The sequence below is a fragment of the Ursus americanus genome, chromosome 4, assembly GCF_024610735.1.
Source record: "Ursus americanus isolate L20-20 chromosome 4, mUrsAme1.1.p, whole genome shotgun sequence".
Taxonomy (NCBI): domain Eukaryota; kingdom Metazoa; phylum Chordata; class Mammalia; order Carnivora; family Ursidae; genus Ursus; species Ursus americanus.
Window position 1 is genome coordinate 48447233 of NC_142130.1, and position 22584 is coordinate 48469816.

Sequence of the window (22584 nt, forward strand, 5' to 3'; positions counted from 1 at the left end):
GTGGCGTTTCCTTCAATCCTGATATTACAAGTTTTATTTTGATATCATTTCCCTTTGATCCGAAAAACTTCCTTTAACAATTGTTTTAAAGTAAGTTCTTTGGCAATAAATTTCCTTCATTTTCATTGAGAAAGCACTTATTTTATCTTTATTCCTGAAGAAAATTTTGCACTTGAAAATATTGAGCCAATTCCTCTGGCTTCCGTGATGTCAGATAAGAAACAACATCTGAATTATTTTTCCCCTATAGTTAATGCATTGTTCTTTCTTTCTACTTTAATATATTTTCTTTGTCTTTAATTTTCAGAAGGTTGATTATAATATGTCTTGGCATGAACTTCCTTGTGTTTATCCTGTGTGGGGTTTACTGAACTTTTAAAATCTGTGAATTTCTGATTTTCACCAAAAGTAGGACATTTCAGCTGCTCTTTCTTCAGATTTTTTTCCACCAGACCCTTTTTTCTTTCCTTCTGGAACTCCAGTTACACAAATATTAGACCTTTTGGTATTGTCCCACACATCCTTTTTCCTGTCATCTCTATTCTGCTATTGAGTCAATCCAGGGAGGTTTTAATTAGACATGTAAAGTTCTAAAAACATGCTGTTTGAAAAGGTTTATGGAAAATCCCTAGTATCCTGCTGAGTCTTATATCTGTGCCATATTTTATGTTTTTAAGAGAGTATTATTATTAATAGTTGCATTAATATAAGCCATCAGTCAGTTAGATCAATGAGAAATAGGAGACATTGTAGGTTGGTTTTATGTAAAGTATGTGTGCATTAGTGGTTTTTAAACATGTCCACAAACTTTTTAACACTCTTTCCATCAAAAGGTTCACTTTAACTACACTCCCTTGGATAGTGTTCAGTGTTATTTTAGTTAATTGCAGCTAGCAAACAGAACGCACTGGAACGTGATGGTGTATCACTACCAAGATCATGTAGGAAAAACAATACAGCTTCCATGAGGCTCTCTTTTTTGAAAAACTCACCTTTGTTAATCTGCCACCATGTTGTGAGGTCACACATAGAGAATATATGTAGGTGTTTTAACTGATATCCACAGCCAAGGGGTCCAGGATATGTCCAGCATGTTGATGTAAGAAAACATCTGAATGAGCAAGACTTCAGATGATTCCAGTTCCCAGCCTTCAAGCTGCCCCAGCCAAAGCTGAGTGGAGTATAAATAAACCGTCCTGAGTCCTGCCTGCATTATTGATGTTTAAGCAAAATATATCTTGTTGTTATTATCCAGCATATTTTGGGTTCTTTATTATCTAGCAATAGATAAATGGAATAGATCTGGATATTTGGGACCTGGAAGTGCTGCTGGGAATGCTGCTATTAGAAACAAAACAAAACAAAACAAAACCTTAAAACATATAGGAATTGCTTTGGAATCTCAGATACAGTGTTAATGAAAGCTGAACACCTTGAAAAGACTTTTAATAGAAAACAGCCTTTCTTTAAGGCTTCTAAGCCAGTTAACAAAATCTATCCACCAATGCTTTCCATTCTTTTAATTGCATCTGCTCCCATACCATTCAAGTACTAGAGATACTCCATCCAAAATCCAGCATTTTGTCTTTTACCTGCACCTCATTGCACCTCATTGCAACATACCATATATGAGAGTCTCAGGCATTGTGATGCCACAGCACATTAGGAGTTAACCTCCCTCCCACACTTGCCTCATGCAATGGTTGCTATCTGACTATTGGGTGATTCAGGTTCAAAATCCCATCCTGATTTTTTTGGAGCTGTTTTCTGGAGCCACTTTCCATTCCAACTCTTAAATGGGGTTTTCATGAATGCAAAGCCTAAGACAATGACTCAGTGCATGCAGTTTATTTGGAATAATCATCCCAGGAAGCAGAAGTGAGAGAGGGCGAGAATGAGACAGGAGAGAGAAAAGCCAATGAAGGGCATATTATTGGGTAAGTTGTTGCTGAGAACTGCTGGGATTTGATCCTACTTGTATTTAACTTTGAAGAACCTTGTAGACTATGCCTCAGAAATGTCTTGCTAAAGAACTTTGAAGAACCTTGTAGACTATGCCTCAGAAATGTCTTGCTAAAGAACTAGAGTCCAGTCTGCTTATATAAAAACTCCTGTTCCACATTGTTTGAGGGCTGTTCCCATAGTTATTAAAATTTCTGCACTTTTGTATCTACTGCGCATCTACGTGCATCTATTTGGTGACCTTCCAAGACTTCAGAGAAATTCCTGAAGCAGAAAAACAAAGAGATGTCATACTCGAGGAGAGATGCTCACAATATGCATGGGATTGTTTAGATCAGCTGCACTGAAATCAAATGGACTAAAAAAAATGAAATCTTGCCATTTGCAACAATGTGGATGGAACTAGAGGGTATTACACTAAGTGAAATAAGTCAATCAGGGAAAGACAATGATCATATGTCTCACATATGTGGAATTTATGAAACAAAACAGGATCGTAGGGGAAGAGAGGGAAAAACAAAACAAGGTGAAATCAGAGAGGGAGACAAACCATAAGAGACTCTTAATCATGGGAAACAAACTGAGGGTTGCTAGAGGGGCGGGGGTGTAGAGGTGGGGTAACTGGGTGATGGACATTAAGGAGGGCACGTGATGTAATGAGCACTGGGTATTTTATAGAAGACTGATAAATCACTGAACTTTACCTCTGAAACTAATAATACATTATATGTTAATTAATTGAATTTAAATAAAAAATATTTAAAAAAAAGAAATCACATGAACTGAGTGGGATGTGCCTTTGAAGACCAGAAACATCTATTACACCTACATTTATAATGGGAGGGTATATGCTAAATTTCAAGTAGAGGTTAGGACAGAAGTTATTTTGCATCCAAGCTAACAGAACTTTTGACAGCCCATGAGCCCCATGTTCCAAACTTTTGGTCTAGAATCTCAGTGATTCTATATCCTCTTTCCAGGCTCTTGGGAGGCCTCACTCTCTAGCCTCTCGCAATTAGGTTGGTTATGGACTGAGTTCTAGAGAAAGGTGAGGAGACAGAAGTGAAATATACCACTTCCAGCTCTCTGCCTTAAAATTACTCCACTCTTTGCTGGTCAGTCAAGAGACAGTTCAGTGGGAAGATGATGGGATCACGCAAAGGGAGGAACCTAAATTCTTAAGTCATCATTTGGAAGAGAGCAGCCCAGGCTAGCCACCCGACTCCCATCAGACAGTGACTTGAGTGGGAAATAAACTCTGTGTGTGTGTGCATGTGTGTGAATCCAGGGATATTCTGGGTTGTTCATTTTAGCAGTTGGTGTAAATTACAAAGTGGTATCTTACCTCAGGCCAGTAGTTTCATGCTTCTTACTACTTGTTGGCTATTGAAAGTACTAGTTACCACCTCACTGTCTTATATGCAGGCATATGATGGTAATTGACAGAATCATGTTCATGATTCGCTTTCATCCTTTTAGGGACTAGGCAGGAGATCAGCTCAAAGCAGTGGTATTAATATTTTTAGATAACTTTCCTCCTAGTTAGGAGAATTGCCATTACTATCTTGCACTTGCTGAACACAACCTGAGAGGGAAATCTTCCTTCACAATTTCAAGATAATAAACATGAGAGAAAGAGCCAGCGTGAAATGCTGTTTTCTCTTTATCATGAGTGGCTGAGAAAATATACTGGATAATAATAAATATGAATCAATGAAAGACAGATAATCACTTGAATTTTAGATAAATAAGGAAGAAGATTGCGTAGTGTTTAATAATATGTCTTATCATTTTTAGACATGCATAAGGATAATACGCATCTATTTGGTGTCAGATGGACAAAGAAGTAAGAATACTCCCTCTTGTGGTTCTTGAGAAAAATAATTCCTGTTATGACAGCATATTGAGAAAACAAATTCCGGATTCAAAGGTAACTTCAACGACTAGTTAGAACTTATCCTTTGCTCCCTGACCTGGTTCTATGAAGCTGAGTAGCCATGTAGCCTGTATTGGTGTGGATCTCCTTGAAAGTGTTTGTGACCTTGTATTGCTAACCTCAGGGAGGAACTGAGGATGTGACGGAGGGAAGGACTCTTCCACCTAAACTGGAAGAAGGCTGCTTTCCACTTGGAATTGTGTCCCTGGGTAACTGTCTCTAAGTTTCTTCTTTCTTTAACTTGCAACGGTTCCCCAGTGTGGTTTTTGTAGTTACTCTGGGGGAAGCTTCTATTTAAGAGGAGTGAATTTGGTGTTAGGACACTATCTTCTCTAAAACCCGTCTCTTGTTATTATGTGGGTGGGTGTAAATCTATTCCTCAGGTAATGATTATTCTGCTTGGAATTTTATTTAGCAGCTTTGCTTTTCTCACGGGATAGTTGGCTGCAAAATGCCGGAAATAGGAAATTTACTCATTTCTTAAGAAGTAAAAAAGGGATAGCATCTTAATTGGAAGACAAAAAATATCCAATGTCAACAGTGGTTTGATGTGAAATTATCATTTGTTTTCTCATAATTGATGTCTCTTACTCTTTGCTGCTAATGTTTCACTACTAATATCCTTCAGTTCTGAGGAGGGTTGGCATGTGCTAGGAAATCAATATCTATTTATCTTTCCATCTCTTTCTCTCTCTAGTTTGGTTGTATATATTTTTCTGGTTTACCCAGAAAAGTCCTGGTTCACACTGCTGTTCCTGTGTCCCATTTGACTCAAGATTTGTTCTCTTTGCATTTTTTTTCAATGAAAATTATAGCAATTTGAATTTTATCAGTCATAGTATACAACTTTAGGAATATTTTAAGAATGTTACCATTCCCAAAGGTAAGATACCACTCCTAAATTTAGGAAAAATTTAGAGACAATTTTAAATTAAAAAATAAATATTACATTGACAAAAATGCATTATTTGGAAAAGTACCTGTGATATAATATTGGAAAGCAAAGAAACTGACTAAAGCACATGAATTGTGAGGGGTAAAGAAACTGCCTTGGACTGGATGAGCCACAGCACTTCTGCTCATGTTCCATGGGAGAGAAGGTCACAGGAACCGCCAGGATGCATGGCTGCTGGGAAATGTAGTTTCACTGTTGGCCCAGAAATAGGAAATGGGTTTGAGAAACATCTAGTCAGTGTCTGTCACACTATCTTAGAATGAATGAAGAGAAAACATGTAAGATAAATGCGGTACAAAAACAAGAAAGGTGTTATTTACACTTTACAGATAAAGAAATGAGGCTCAGAGGAACTAAGAAAATTATTTATGGCTACACAGTCAAAAACGGGCAGAATTAAGCAGAATTAAGTCCATTTGACTTCAAGTTCTGACATGTAGTATTATCTCCCAAAGCTTTCTCTGTAGTTCCCAGAAATCACACTTTATAACACCATTTGTATCTTTATGGTTAACAGAAGCTAGGATTTAAGTGATTTAGGTTATTATTTCTAATTTTACCTGAATTGTATCACTTGCATACATTTTTTGGAAGCCATGACTAAATATAAATATCAAAATGATTTAGGGGTGCCTGGGTGGCTCAGTCAGTTATGAGCCCAACTCTTGACTTCAGCTTACGTCATGATCTCAGCTTAAGTGAGATCCAGCCCTGCACCCCACCCCTCCACACCCAGTGTGGAGCCTGCTTAAGAGCTTAAGAGTCTCTCTCTCCCTCTCCCCCTGCTGCTCCCCCCACCCCCTCCAACAACAACAACAAAAAGATTTATATATACTTGTCTATCAATAATTTAGATTTGATTTAAACTTTCTTGTGAAAGTCCATTTAATACCTTAATTATACATGGACAGAATATAGCTTTTCCTTTTTTCTATGTATTTATCTATTTTATTTTTTTCTGACTTGGGACCATGGAGTTAGAAATAAAATCTCATAGGAGATTTTATCATTTTTTCTGGGTAGAGCATAAACACATAACCTAGTTTTTGCTCAGAGCTTTTCATTAGTTTTGGGGGTAAGTATAATATAAACCTGGAAGGTATCTCTCTTTATATGCATCATTCTCTCTTACATAAATAATCTTGAGACTCATAAAAGCAAAATAAAATTCTGCAATTAAATTCCCCATTGCTTTTGTTGGTTCATTTTATCAGCTGTTTGTTGACTGGTTGGTTTAATAAAACAGCTCCCTGAAAACATCTAACAAGTTGAACAATTCACTTTGCTGTTTTTCCACATTTTTTGGAAGTCAGGACATGCAACAGTTTTTTTTTTTTTTATGTAAACAGATGCTGAACGTAATTATGTGGATATTAGACTTAAAAAAATACAAGACACATATTATATAGCTTGAGTTGTAGTGGTCTTTCCTACATTTAGAGTTAGTTTCTGCCAAGAAAGATCTTACCTGACACCAGTTAGAAAGAAAGAAAAAGAAAGAAAGAAAGAAAGAAAGAAAGAAAGAAAGAGAAGAAAGAAAGAAAGAAAGAAAGAAAGAAAGAAAGAAAGAAAGAAAGAAAGAAAGAAAGAAAGAAATTAAGATTGTTGGTAGCCTTTAAGTCCTCCCTGCACATTTCTATCCGCCTCCTTTACAATTCAGAGTCCACATTTGAGCTGTCTGTGTGTTTAGAGCAAACTGGATGGAAAAAGGTGGAGAGGACACGACCATTTCTTTCCATAATGCTAACTCTGTCTTCCTTTGATTTTGCTATTCTCTACTCTATACTCAGAAACCAAAGCCTCATTTTTTTGCTTGATTCTGGGCCTGCAGACTTTCTTGCAAAAACAACATTGTTTCTCTACCTATCCTTTGTAGAAATGTGTTTGGTTAATTGTTACTCTTTCCAAGCACAAAAACCCTGTGGCTTGTCCTTTGAGGCACATGAACTAGGGAAGCATAAATCTCTGTTTATCTCAAACTACAAGTCATACATTTAGTTACTCAGCAAGAAACACGCCTTCTGTTCCAGCAACTACGTGTGCTCAGTGGTCTGACCCACAGAAAGCTCAGAGATCCCAAATCAATACTGTGCAAATGCAGCAAAGAAACTACTGCAGACTCAGCTAGGATTCAGACATGTCTGGACAAGCCTGGGATACTGTAAGGCCACCTCTCCAAAAGATTTGTTTTTCCTATGGGCCAAGATTTCTGAGAAAGTATTTCTCTCAAGAGAGTATGATCCTGTAATGAAATCTTAGTTGTCTGGAAAGATGGGTGATTTTGAATATAGCCCCAAATGTTCACTTTCATTTGACTTAGAGCCAAAATGCTACTGGATTCAGGTTTAAATCTCGTGGAGAGCATTAGGTCTGTACTTAAACCCTAAAAGACCTGGTTTTCTAAAAACTCTCAAATATAGATGCGTAAACAATGCCTTTTTTTTTTTTTTTTTGGAGCTCCCTCAAGCAGATGCAGAGATGAGAGCTCTTCCCCACAAGGTAACTGTGGTAGATGGGATTCTAGAGATGCTTTCCCTTCACCCTCGCTAAGACTTTTATCTCATGGTTACTCATTCAATCAGTAATCTAGGTACATCTTTGAAGAGATTCTGTAGATTGAGGGCCCAAGTTAGATGACTTTAAAGAATGGAGATTATCCAGGTAGGCCTGATCCTATCAGATGAGCCCTTTTAAGGCAGGGAGTTTTCTGTAGGTCAGAGCAGAAAAGAAAGTTAGAAATACGAAGCACAAGGTGGGGTTTAATATACTGTTGCTGGACTGGAATTATGAGGGGGGCCTTGTGCCAAGGAATACAGGTGGCCTTCCGTAGTTTAAGAGTGGCCCCTTTTTGACATCAGGCAAAGAAACATGAACGGCATTCCGTATTTGGTCAAAAACCTGAATGAATTTGGAAGCAGATTCTTTCCTACAGCCTCCAGCTATAAGCCCAGCCCAGAGACACCTTGATTTCAGCCTTGTAAGACCCTAAGCAGAGAACCCACTTAAGCCATGGCAGACTTCTGACCTAGAGAAGCATGACGTAATTCCTTTGTGTGAGGTCACTGTGTTTATGGTAATTTGCTAGGCAGCAATAGAAAACCAACACAGTGACTGAATATGCTGAGACTTTGTATCTTGTGGGACCCAGGCCTCAGCTGGTGGTAGGCAGTGGATGCAGATGGGTAGATGGTGAAGCAAGGGGAGAAAACACTTGGTGAGGGCTTATAAAACCTCTCTTGGGAACTCCCGGAAATTCTCCTGGGTGGAAGAAACAACCAGTGACATCTGAATTGTTATACCATCTACTCACCCACCTGTAGTCCTAGTGGCAAGAGTTCATTCTTTTTGATGGCTGAGTAACAGTCCATTGTGTGTGTGTGTGTATATGTGTGTGAACTACTATTTTGTATTCTCTGGGCAGATAACCTAGTAGTGCAATTGCTGGATTGTAGGGTAGTTTGTAGGGTAGTTCTATTTTTAACTTTTTGAGGAACCTCCATACTGTTTTCCAGAGTGACTGCACCAGTTTGCATTCCCACCAACAGTGTAAGAGGGTTCCCCTTTCTCCACATGCGCACCAACACTTGTTTCTTGTGTTGTTGATTTTAGCCATTCTGACAGGTGTGAGGTGATATCTCATTATAGTTTTTATTTGTATTTCCCTGATGATGTGTGAGGCTGAGCATCTTTTCATGTGTCTGTTGGCCATCTGGATATCTTCTTGGAAAAATGTCTGTTCATGTCTCTGCCTATATTTTAATGGGATTATTTGTTTTTTTGGGTGTTGATTTTTATAAGTTCTTTATATATTTTGGATACTAACCCTTTATCAGATAATTTATTTTCAAATATCTTCTCCCCCTTCTGCTGATTGACTTTTAGTTTTATCGATTGTTTCCTTCACTGTGCAGAAGCTTTATATTTTGGTGGAGTCCCAATAGTTTAGTTTTGCTTTTGTTTCCCTTGCCTCAGTAGACATATCTAGAAGGAGGTTGCTATCTATGGCTGATGTCAAAGAGGTTACTGTTTGTGTTCTCCTCTGGGACTTCATTGGCTTCCTGTCTCACATCTAGGTCTTTCATCCATTTTGAATTTATTTTTGTCTATGGTGTAAGGAAATGGTTCAGTTTCATTCAGATGTTGCTGTCCAATTTTCCCAACACCATTTGTTGGTGAGACTGTCTTTTTTCCATTGGATATTCTTCCTGCTTTGTCAAAAATTAATTGACCAGATAGTTGTAGGTTGTATTGGGTTCCTAACAAGGGGAACTTGATCAAAGTATGGGAGACTTTTCATTTTCACAGCCAAGATACAAATGAGTACGCAGATGATTGTAGTATGATTGTACTGTAATTTTATAAGAATTTTACTGGGAGACAATCCCCTATATGGATCTCTTGCATTTCTGCAAGTCTCTTAAGCAGATTCATTGACAGTTCTGGTTCTAGAATATCTTTTCAAGTGTGTTTGTATGGCAAACAGTTTTAGAAGATAAAGACAGTGTTTCTTTCTGAGGCAAAGGGCAGAGTTGTTTGCTGTCCAGGATAATAAAGATAATGTCTTTTTCTAGAGCAAAGGTTGGACAAATTTGTCGGCAGTCTCCTTTAAAAGTCTGGTGTTTCCGAAGCTCAGGGCATCGCAGCCATGATACAAAATCTTGTGTGACCAACACAGGTGACCAACTTGTCCTAGTTTGCCTGAGATTTTTCTGATTATTGCAGAGTCCTGAATACCAGAAACCCTTCAGTTTTGGGCACAGCAGTGAATTGGTCACTCTTGTGAGCTGCATGCCCCTGAGATTCTCCACATCACCCCCATGGGATTTGGGAAACAGGGAACCAGTGTAAATTTGAAGACCGTGCTGCCACTGTGCTATAAGTAATAACGTCCTTTGGCTCTGGTCCAGGAGTCTGGTGTCTTGGGCTAGCACCCTAAAAACTGTGGTAAGCTAGCTCAGTAGGTAATAAGTACAGTAAAATACCAGACACTTAGCAGCTATTTACAAATAAAAGTCTGGCGATTGCTGGAACTACAGTTGGGAAAAAAAAGTTTATTTTAGATTGGAGGAATGGAATAAGCCCATAAGCTTCCCTTAAGGTTTTCAAAAGCTGTTTTATGAAAGGAGTAATTCAAAAGCAAATCAACTTACGAACGTGACTTTGTAGGAACTTATATTACTTCTATTTCCCTTGCAATTTTTTCTCTTCCTCATAGGTGTTTAGAAAGTGTTGTTTAATTTCCAAACATTTAGGACTTTTTCTAGTTACCTTTTTGTAATTATCCATTAGTTTAATTTCACTTTGGTCAGAGAACATATTTCAGTTCTTTGAAATTTGTTAAGATTTGCTTTGGTCAGTTTTGGCAACCATCTAAGTGCATTGTAAAAAGTTGTGTTCTTTGCAGGTATTGGCTGCAGTGTTGTCTGGATATCAATTAGGGTAAGGTAGTTTATTGTGTTGTTCAAATCTTCTCTATTCTTACTGATTTTTCTCTGTTTATTCTGTCAATTATTGTAACATTTCTAAGAATAATTGTGGATTTTTCTCTTCTGCCTTTATACATTAGATGACACAAGTTTAGGAATATTTTATCTTCCTACGTAATGGACTATTTTATCATTTATAAATATCACTCTATTTCCAGTAAAACTTGAAGTCTACTTTAGTTGGTATTAATAAAGCTATAATAGCTTTCTTTTGCTTAATTTTTGCATGGTATATATTTTTCCATTCTGTTTTAAGTTTTCTCTGTCCTTACATTTCATGTATCTTATAAACAACATTTTCTTTCTTTCTTTCTTTCTTTCTTTCTTTCTTTCTTTCTTTCTTTCTTTCTTTCTTTCTTTCTTTCTTCTTTTCACTCAGTCTGACAACTTTTGTCTTTTAATTGAAGTCTTTTGCTCCATTCACATCTCATATAACTACTGACCATAGTTGATGCGATGGACTGAATGTTCTGGTAATTAGGATTAGATGAGGTCATAATAGTGGATCCCTCATGAATGGGATTAGTAGTCTAGGAAGGAGAGCTTGCTTCACTCTGCTCTCTGCCATATGAGGATACAATTGGAAATCACCAGTCTGCAACTTGGAAGAGGAGTCTCACCAGAGCTCAACCGTGCTGTCACCCTGATCTTGAACTTCCAGCCTCCAGAACTGTAAGAAATAAATTCCTATAAGCTATCCAGCCTTTGATGTTTTGTTGTAGCTCCCCCCTGCCACCAAATTGACTAAAACAATTGGGTTTATGTCTTCCAACATATTATTTATTTTCTATGTATCCCATCTGTTCTTTGATCCTTTATTTTTCCTTTCTTGAATTACTTTGGATTAATCACGTGGTGTTTTTTGTACCATTTCCTTCTACAGGATTTTTATATATTTTAAAAATTATTCTTTTGGTGTTTTCCATAGAATTATAATATACACCCCTGTCTTATGGTGGTCTGCCTTAAACTAGTAGCTTTACTAGTTGCTGACCAATTCAGCAGTTTAATTTCATTTACCCACCTGCCACCATTTGCGCTTGTGGTGCCATATACATTAACACCATGAGGCATTAACATGAGTTGAGGGGAATTGGAATGCAGATTTTTGGATCCTTCTCTCAATTCCTTTCCTGTCTGGGATTCTGAAGCTCAATTCCAAGCCACTTTGGAAGTGCTGAATTTAGACCTCTTTTTCCTCAGTCCAATAAGACTGTCACTTTCTGTTTGAGCTATATTCCCTGTATCACGATTTGGAAAATGCCCTCATAAAAAAGCCATAGCATGAATGTAGAGCTCACCATATGTGCTTCCCTTCTCTCAGGGACTGAGAGAGTCCTGCCTGTCCTGGTTTCTTGCCAATGCCTTCAAAGAGTTGATTTATGTATGTCATCCAGCTTTTATAGTTGTTTTTGGCAGAAGAGTTACTTTAATACCAGCTACTTTATCATGCATGGCTGAGACTGGAAATCCCTTAGAACATTTTTATGAACAGAAATTTCTCCTCAACTAACATTTGGTACACCAGTGGTATAGTTCATGTAAATGCATGATCATTTTCCTTTATCTGTTTTCAAAATAATGAGATGATTCTCTAGTATCCTCTAATGTTGACCAATTATTATTATGTTTAGTATAATTTATGAACTCATGGATTTAAACATATTTATTATTCTTCAATCTATGGTAGGTGTTATTCTTAGTGATGCCCAAATTTTCCCTTCTTTGATCATTGGAAGCCTCTTTAAGTTAGCTCTGAGTCTTTTTGACATGATCCTGGTGGTTGTGGATACATTCCTTGTTCCATGTTTGACAAGACAGTCCAAGATCATCTTGTATCTCTCCCCCACCAACCAGGCCTAGAATTACCCATTTATCGAAAGGACCCAAGATAGAGTATGAGAGGAAGATCAAGGATAAGTTGTGTTACTAGGACACTGCCAATTTTCAGTTAAAGTAAGAAGGTAAAGAAACGAACCAGAGGAAAAGTTGAATATATAGGTGATTTTACTGATGATGTCAGCAAGCCTCTTGCTCAACTATAGACCCCAAGAGTTATTTCTTATCACACTTTCTTGTGGCATTGATGAAGATGTTTTGCAATGACTAGAACATTCCAACCACCAGACCAGAAAAGCCCAGATTGCAATGGAATGCCTAGAAGACTACACCCTGCACGTCCCATTCCCTGCCTGTGATCAGGGGCTGAACACAGCCCAACCGCCACCTATAATAACTGCTCTCTGCCTGCTCTCTTGGGCAGACCTCACCGAACCTCTCCTATAAAACTTGAGGTGCCCATCTTGCTGGGGGAGAGGTCAGTCTTAAAGTTTGAGACTGCCATTTCCCTTGGATGCTGGCACCCAAAATAAATTTCTCCCTTTTTCTTTCCAAACCCTCATCCCTTGAATTATTGGCTTCTCTTGCAATGAGTTTGTTGGGCAGCAGTTTTGGCAAACCAGCCGGGGGCTACGCTCTTGATTTGTCCAACCCCCTCGGGATTCCCTGGGAGGGAGCAGTTGGTGGCAGCACTAGGGCTCACCCCTTCATTTCCTGAATTAGTGACTGTGATTGATAGTTTGGTAACAATGACAATTCATGATATCTAGAGGGCAGAGAGAAAGATTCTTGGAGTTAGAAAAAGGATGAAACACTGGGTCAAACTAATGAGTTAAAGGAGAAAAGGAGGTGGGGAGTGAAAGCCTGATGAATACAAGCGTATATTATATGTTAAACCACTTAGTATATGTGTGCTTATATTTTGTCCTAAAATTTTTCAGATATTAAAAAACACCATCACAATTCTTGTGATGCATAAATTGTGTAGATAGATAGTTGCATAGATTCAAGTATTTGTTGGCCCCACCTTTGTTCTGATCAAAGATTTATCTGGAAAATATTTTTGTGCCGAGCTCAGAAAATATGACTATTTCCTTCTTTTCAATATGCTAGTCAAGTGGGAGAATTGCCAGACACTGTAGAGAAAGAATTAGTAGAATGGACTGTAATTAATTTGTAAATTTTATTTGGTAATAATTCTTCTCCAGTCACTATTCTGTCACTATTATTATAATTGCAATACATTTAAGAATATTTATTTCATCTACATTTATTAAAGAGTCTTTTTTTTAACTTTAGGTTTATTTATTTATTTATTTGAGAGAAAGAGAGCGTGAGTGGGGAGCTGGGCAGAGAGAGGGAGAGGCAATCTGAAGCGTGGAGTTGGACGTGGGGCTTGATCCCACAACTGCAAGATCCTGACCTGAGCCGAAACCAAGAGCCAGATGCTTAATGGACTGAGCCACTCAGGTGCCCCTATTAGAGTCTTAATGTGTGACCTGTTGTTTGATATTTTCTGCTGTCTTGATGGATTTTAGAGAAATTCCTGGGATGGACAGTGTAATTATTTGCAATGTTATCTTCCTGGGAAGGAGTCTCCTAGAATAGTAAAGTTTTGCTAACGAAGACAGTTGAGTAGTAAAATTCTTAATGTTGACAGTAAACTGTGTTTGTGTGCACAGGGCATGTGGTTTTGATTCTCACTAAGTCTATTGGTGGAGACAGGTAAATTACGGAAAATGTTAAGGATAAGTAACAAGTGTTTTTTTGTTTTTTTTTTAAAGATTTTATTTATTTATTTGACAGAGATAGAGACAGCCAGCGAGAGAGGGAACACAAACAGGGGGAGTGGGAGAGGAAGAAGCAGGCTCATAGCAGAGGAGCCTGATGTGGGACTCGATCCCATAATGCCAGGATCACGCCCTGAGCCAAAGGCAGACGCTTAACCGCCGTGCCACCCAGGTGCCCCAAGTAACAAGTGTTTTAAGAAAGCATGCTTGGGCAGTAGGGAGCACCATTGGCTTCACCAAGGACGTGATCTTTGAGTCTTCTTGTTGGAGTTCATCCACAGTAGAAGGAACTAGTCCAAGCTGAGAGAATAGCAGGTGCAAGGGTACAAAAGGGAGAAGAATAGGGAAAAGGTTATAATACGGCTAAACCTAATGGGCCTTTATGCCACAATGAGTTTGCACTTTATCCTGTACCAGAAGAGGGGAGAAACCACGTTGGTTGAAATTAGGTAGGGGCATGAGGCACTTAGTTAGTAGACTATAACCTGAACATTTTAAATAATTAAGTATGGTAGATTGGGGAAAGGATAGGTTAAGTGAACTTCCCAGGCCTCTAATCTTATAACTAGATGAATAGTAGAGTGGAGTAGGGTGAGGGGAAGTGAAAATAAGCAGACACCGAAGCGATGTGAATATGATGAATTTGATTTTTATATATCTCTATTCATATGTTTATCTATAGTTATGTGTGAACATATTTCTCATGGCATTTTTTAACCTCATGTATCTCTTCAGATAACCTCTCTACTTTTCCCAGATAACAAAATGTATTCCCATGTTTTTATTAGGAAACATGTATCTTGTCTTGCTGCTCTTTCAGCTGTTTACTCGTTCTGCAAGCTTTCATGTTTTCTTGAATAATGTTATATCCCCAGTGGATATTTTTATAATGAAAAGTCACACATAGGGCTTTTTCTCATAGGGATAATATTAGTCGCTTCAAGAAAGTGTCATCACACACAAATGGGCCAGATTGAAAATTAGCAGGATATGCCTTGCTGGTTGCAGCCACGAAAGGGGTTCAGTATTCGTCAACGGATTTCGACTTTAAGGGAGGAGTTAACTGAAAATCTTTGAGGAAGACACAGGTAAGATGGAAGCAGACAGATGGGGTGATGTTGGAATGAAAAATAATGGGTGGTTTGGGAAGCTACTGTCTTACACATTATGGGCTTGCATTAGCGTCTGCCAGATTAACTGAGTTTTTAATCACCTGCTATTTATTTCATGTATAATTTTAAAATGGAAATGTTTACATCCCTGTAAAGTACAAATGTTGAAATAGACACAGACTTGAATTTTTTCTTTTCTTTTCTTTTCTTTTCTTTTCTTTTCTTTTCTTTTCTTTTCTTTTTCTTTTTTTCTTTTTTTAATTTAACCAAGTTCCTTGTCTTGGGAGAAGGGAGAACAGAGTTATGGAGAGTCATGAAGCACTATCACAGTGTCTCATTTGTCTCTTTCGGCTTCAGTTTAGGTCCTCTTTACTTCATTCTTAACCTACTGAAATTGCTTCCTATCCACTGTGTCCCTATCTCCAGACTTCTTTCCTTCTGATACATTTCAAACACTGCTAGAAAGAACTTTAGACACTGTTCCCATTCCCCCAATCTTTTTTTTTTTTTTAAGATTTATTTATTTATTAGACAGAGAGAGACAGCCAGCGAGAGAGGGAACACAGCAGGGGGAGTGAGAGAGGAAGAAGCAGGCTCCTAGTGGAGGAGACTGATGCGGGGCTCGATCCCAGAACTCCAGGATCACGCCCTGAGCCAAAGGCAGATGCTTAACGACTGCGCCACCCAGGCGCCCCTCATTCCCCCAATCTTAATATGCATGTTGTTAAATTAATTAAACAAGGAGGTCATTAGCTTGATGTAACTCTAATGGCATGGTAGCCTAGTAACCAAACCAGGATCTAAGCCTATAAATGCCTCAAGGTTACAAAACCAGAACACCAAGAGGAACCAATCACAAACCGTCAACTAGGCTTTAAGCTACAGCCAATTGATAATTTCCTGTCTTTGCTTCTGCATTCTTTCTGTGTAAGTCTTTTCTCTTGCTCCTGTTGGCAGAGTGCTCCTGTCCACTTCTGGATTTGGGCCTGCCCGATTCAAATCGATTTTTGCTCACATGAACTCTTACGATTTTTAATATGCCTCAGTTTATCTTTTAGCAATGTTCTCTGAGTCTGTTTGTCCTTTCAGCCAGACCTAACTTTTGTTTTTAACTTCAATATGGGGTTGATGTGTGTTTCTGAAATTTCTTTCCAAAAGACTTGAATAAAATCCAAATATTTTACCTCAGTATTTAATACCTTCCACGATCTGGTTGCAAATTTACTATCGGCCACTCTTCCCTTTGGCCGTCATAAACCACTCCATGTTTCTTGCTCATGTCTCTTCACTTTCTTGTGGCCTTGCTGTTCATCACCAGAGAGTGGGCACCATGAGGCCTGATCGCCATGGGAAGATTTTGGAATGAATGAATCATTCATGAATCATCCATTCATTCGTCTACTTCCTCCTCAATCTCTGCATATCTAAATGCTGTGCTTGCTTTAAGGTGCTGATCAAATACCACCTTTTCCGTGATTCTTTCCCAGTTTGCTTCACGCAGAACCATGTACTCTGAGCGCTCATAGTATTTTGTTTATGCCTCTCTAGTGATGCTTATTTTCTTCCTGAAATTATTCTTTACATATTTTCTTAGAATGGGGTCTGTATTATATTTATTTTTGTGTCTACTCTAGATCCTAGACTCATGGTACTTAGTACATAGTTGGCATTAGTGTTCCTCGTGTCTATTAATAAATAAAGTTGAAAGAGAACTGGGGGGTGATTGTCACATAAATTCCTAAATCTTTAGAATAGGTGCTTTGTAAACACACTGAAGAATTTCTCTTTTTATACAAACAAAAATGAACAACAACAACAAAAAACCCCAAATGTGGTGAAAATAAAGTTACAGTCAATTTTGGGATCACCATACCAATGATTAACAACTTTGATAGTAATCACAGCCTTGCTTTATCGAAAACTGACTCTGCCAGGCCATCTGATCCCTTTAAGTATATTATCATGGGTCTTTAAAACTGCCTTGTGAAGGGCTGTATCTATTTAAATAATGAGCATAGTGAGGTTGAAGTTGACTCATATTTGCTAAGTATGTGAACTGATATTCAGATATTGATCTAACAGACTCCAAAAGCTCTACCCACAAGGCCATACCTTTGTACTTTTTGGGTTAAGAAATACTTTAGGTTAACTGAGTGAACCGTCTTGTACGATGTCCGCAGTGGAGACACAAACATGACCAAGAAATCTGGGTATCTGTCGTGACAGGCCTTAGTCTCCTTAGGGGAGATCTGATGACTATATTGCTAACAAAGGAAGAAAGTACCGTCAGTAAACTTTTAAGTGAAATCCCAGAATTTAAGTTGAACCTGGTCACCATTTTCTATAATAATTGAACACTACAATCTGGAATCCAGTGGTGAGAAGAAATCTTGGGAGTATTCCTAACTGCGCTACCTGATTACAGTTTAAAGACCTGTATATTCTGAGGACCAGGAGGTCACAGAATTGCCTTCCTCTCTGCTGCCTCATTAACCTAATTTCCCCTGCTTACTCTATCTCCATTCATCCCTGGGATATGCTAATGGTAATGTCTCTGGAGTCAATGGAAGGTAAAATCACACAGGTACAAAACAAATTAACTGCAGAATTACCAGGTTTTTTTTTTTCACAGCATTGGCAGACTTTTGTCCTTACGATAGTCTTTTCTTTTCTTTTTTTGAATGTAGTATGGCTAAGTCAATGATCTTTTCATTCTTTTAATTGTGTAATGAGTGTTCATTATCTTTCACATGGGAACTAGAGAACATTAGTTCTCTTTTCTTCTGTTTGTCTAACTGACAGGGTTAGGTGAACAAGGGATGTTCTAGCTCTTTCTTGATTGTCTTCTTCTTGTTCCTCCACTCTGTCCCTGTCAGTAGGAGATTTTTCTGCAGGTCCACTTCTTTTAGTACCTCTTAGTATTAATAATTAGTGAATGGAAATTACCCATGTTTTTTTGTATAGCAACTTATATTTTGCATATTTATTATTTTACCCTAAAAATCACAATCTGTGAAAGATAGACTAATAGTATTTTCATCTTCATTTTACAGCTAAGGAGACAGGTCATTTTCTTTTCTTTTTTTTTTTTTTTTAAAGATTTTATTTATTTACATTAGAGAGAGAGTGAGCGAGTGGTGGGGGGAGGAGCAGAGTGGGAATGAGAATCAATATGGGACTCAATCCCACCACTGCAAGATTGTGCAGGTCATTTTCCTTTTGAATGTGAGAAAAATAGCATTTGTAGTCCTACTGTCATCAGAGCCATTGATCGCAAAACTGTATCATTGTAGCAAGGGACCAGGAAATATGTAAGCTGAACTAGGTTTCCTATTTCTCATTTTCTCTTGTACTCATCAGTAAGTACAGCACTGAATTAAGACCATGGCCTTTGGACTAGGACTGCAAAAGTACAAGTCTCAACTCTGACACTTAGATACTGCATGTTATTGGGCAGGTTACTTGACCTATCAAAGCTTCAGTTTCCTGTTCTAAAAAGACGTGGATTATGATCTTTATACCTACCTCAGTGAAATCATGTTAGGAACTATTTAACTTCCAGGTCATCATCATCATGCTTACACTCATCTATTCAAACGAGGTATGTTGTGCCAGTATTCATTCATTCCTTTAACAAATATTTGAATGTCTGCTATGTACTAGACATTGTGCAGTAAACCAGACACACACAGTCCTTGCCCTGATTAGAGAGTACATAGCAAAATGTCTGAGTTCATTCAGTTATGAGAATGTGCACAGCAGAATATCTAAGAATATTCAGATGTCCAAAGTTCAGGATTTTGATGAAGAGCTAAACAGGAAATGGACAGTGAATTGCAGTAAGGGAAGAAGAAGAAAGCCAGACAACTGCACTGCTGTCCTAGAAACCAAGCCAAGAAAGTGTTTCAAGATGGTGGTAGTGATCAGTTGCATTAAATGTCCCTGACAGCCAAAGTGAGCAAGAGACACAGAATGAAACTTTGATTTTGGAAAGAAGATATCATAGATGTTTTGGATAAAGGTCATTTTAGTAAAAGGTGGGAGAAGAGAAAACAATCATTTGGTACATACAAATTTTCAGGAATGAATTTCTAGCATTCCTAGCTCATGGCTGCTAGAATTCTTCTCTTCTAAAAGAGAATATTCATCTTTTGGTAATGTGGGCAATTTACTCGAATTGAGGATCTGTAATATTGCTATCAATATATTTATTCACCTTCAAGTTTTTAATCATTGTATCAGAATTCCTGGAAATATGTCCTTTGAACTAACTTATTCACTGCTGGCTTTCTTTTATACCTACCATTCTGTAGGGTCTTATATCCAGGGACAAACATACATCATCCTATCTTATTTTCCTAATATATAGCATTTTATAATGTTTGACTAAAAACATAACTTTTGTGTCTAATGAGGTGTTGAATGCACTAAGAACATCTAGCCATGTTAAGGAACTCATGTGCCCTCATTTTCAGACATCTTTTTTTTTTTTAAAGATTTTATTTATTTATTTGACAGACAGAGAGACAGCCAGCGAGAGGGGGAACACAAGCAGGGGGAGTGGGAGAGGAAGAAGCAGGCTCATAGCGGAGGAGCCTGATGTGGGGCTCGATCCCACAACACCGGGATCACGCCCTGAGCCGAAGGCAAATGCCTAACCGCTGTGCCACCCAGGCGCCCCATTTTCAGACATCTTTTAACACATGATACTTATTTTCTCATGGCACTTATTTTCCCAGACAAGATATAGACGTCTTATCTTCTAACACTGATATAAATTATTTCTCTTAAAGTAACAAAGAGAAAAGCAAATCTGAGTAAAGCTTTCATTGATTTGCATTTTTTGGCCTCAAATATTAAAGTATACAGGTGCCTGTGTGGCTCAGCTGGTTGAGTGGCTGTCTTTGGCTCAGGTCATGATTTCAGGGTCCTGGGATCAAGCCCCACATTGAGCTCCTTGCTCAGCAGGGAGTCTGTTTCTCTGTCTGCCCCCTCTTCACCCCTGTTGATGCTCCCTTGCACTCTCTCTCTTTCTCTCAAATAAATGAAATCTTAAAAAAAAATAAAGTATATAATGACTTCTGGCATTGATTTCTTGTTTGGAGATAAATATTGCAAGATTCGAGAGATGGTGTATGGGCTTGCTTTTGAGCTTTCTTGTCAGGGCTAGGGTATCTAACTTTAAGAAAGAATCACCCTCATGTTTGACGCAGGACACAGGAACTCTCTCTAGAAGTTATAAATGATATTTCAGCCTGAATTGGTTGATCAAATTGTTAGAGCCAAAGGGAATCTATTCAGGGAGATCTTAACACCTTTTTAAAAAAGGTTTAAAATTTTGCTTCCATTAAAAAATTACCATAAAAAGAATATATGATATTTGTGATAATGACGTATGAAATACCTGACATTTGATGGTGGTATTTTCTCCTTGTTATGGTAAGAACATGACATAAGAGAAACCTAGTATCTTAATTTTAGAAAACAAATGTAATAAAGATTTAGAGAACAGGTAGGCTTGTTTCGTTCTGTTTTAATATCAGTGCAAGCATATTATAAGTGAATGAAGCAGGAGTTTGTTTTTCAATAAAAGCCTTATTTTAAGTCTTCTTTATTAATATCTAGTGATGTAGAAATTGGTTTTATTGGTGACAAATAACAGATCCTTTTAACATTTGAAAAGAAGAAAATGCTGTTTGCTTAGCGTTTTGATTTGTAAAGACAGAATTTTGAAAATGAATCCCTTCCAGATTTTTTACTTATGAAAGGTCCTTACATGAGAACAGTCTCCTAAATCTAGTGGCTCTTTCGCTCTGCATTCCTAACCAAGAGTTACAATAACAAGCGTTTCCCCCAGGGATGAGTTACCTGACTTAAGTAGATGGACCATGAGCAATTTAGGCCATTGCTTCATTATGTGAGACAGAATATGTTATCACTAGCTTCACAGTACCATTTTCACGGAAGCTTTATTTAGAGAATCTGTAAGTGCTTGCCTATCACTGAATATTTGCCCTGAGTCCATAGGGTCAATGCTATGAAGCTATTTCCTTCAAGTAAAAGCTATTTACCCAATAGAGAAATCATAGCTATCATGTTTAAAGGTACATGAGTATCTAAGAAAGGAATAAGGCCTCCAGTTCACACTGGGACATGCCATTTCTTCATGGGGATTGCCTTGGGGGTAATATTTTTAAAAATACATGTAGTTTCCATAGAAGATAGGAATAGCAGATCATTTGCTTCTCACTGCTCAGATTTGCTAAGACTCTTATGAAGATTTTCCCTGGGCACATGAATCAGTTTAATAATGATTGCTGCCAGTTGGTGGCTAGACATCAGACTGCCAGCCTACTCAACAGTGTTGCCATCTGCTATTTGGATTCACAGTGTGCTGCTGCTACGCACCACCTCATTAAGAACGGGACCCTTGTGAGCCATAGACAGTAGCTTATTCAAGTGAGCTGAAGCGATCTCCTCCCAAGCCACATTTGTAGAGGCTGCACGCATCTTGTCTGAGTTGGGAATTGCTCTATGCTGATCATGCAGTCTGATAGTTCGCTGTCTCTGATCATCTAGGTGTTAGTCTTTCAAGCCAGCTCCTTGTTCCAAAGTAGTGTTAAAATTAAAAAAGTGATTATTTCAAAGATTTGTAAAAAAATATTCATCGTCTCCTTTTTTGGTAATACAATTAACATCTTGAAATGATATTACCCAGTGGTTTGCCAAACACAAATATTTGAATAAGTTGAGTGTGTTATAATTCATTGGACTTTTTGGGATAGAGTTTCCAGTTCTGAAGATTTTTCAGTTTTGTGGAAATCCTACTGCCCAGTTTTTATTTCTTGAAAACTGAATTTCAAAGGCTTTCATTGTACTTTTCCTTTTTTTCTCCCACTAAATATTCGAAGACAGCTGTGAGTGCAAGATGTTGTATACGTCAGATGGAAAGGAGTGCATTTTATCCAATACCACCGTCACCTTAGAGATTTAAGCATTTTTGTAGAAAAAAAGAAAATTTATTTGCATATGTCATGTAATACTTAGACCTTCTCCATCTACCTCAATAGATAATGGATTCTGTAGCACTTAGAACATTAGACAGTTATATTTCAAAATTGGGCTGGTTTCAAATAGCAAAGGAATTCATGGGCTGGTGTTCAAGTCTCAGGCACCCCTCCCCCAACCTCCACACAAATACTCAGTTCTCACACTTGCACTTATAGGCGTCCAAAATGTGCTTTTTCAACCCTATGCTTGTTAGGTACTTGGAGAAGAAAGGTTTTAGTGAGCAAATAGAATTGGGAGGTAGAGCATCTCAGACTGGGTTTTCCAGGATTCAGACTCTGAGATGTAGTTTTACCTGTAGGAGGTTTATTAAGAAGAGCCAATGGGACCAACGCTTGTAGAAAAGAAGAAGAAAGGGAGAAGCTGAGCTGTAATGCAGGTCCAACAGCAGCTTTGGCTAGTGCCGTGGGGGAGATCTGGAGTTGGAATGACCTTC

General features: G+C 38.1%; 1 long non-coding RNA gene across 1 annotated transcript in view; it reads left to right on the plus strand.

Moving 5' to 3' along the window:
- LOC123784091 (uncharacterized) overlaps positions 1-22584 on the plus strand; it is a 784838-nt gene that overhangs the window by 220759 nt on the left and 541495 nt on the right. Inside the window, exon 3 of the long non-coding RNA XR_015724218.1 lies at positions 3760-3892. This is a non-coding gene — a long non-coding RNA (uncharacterized LOC123784091). The remainder of the gene's footprint in view (positions 1-3759; positions 3893-22584) is intronic.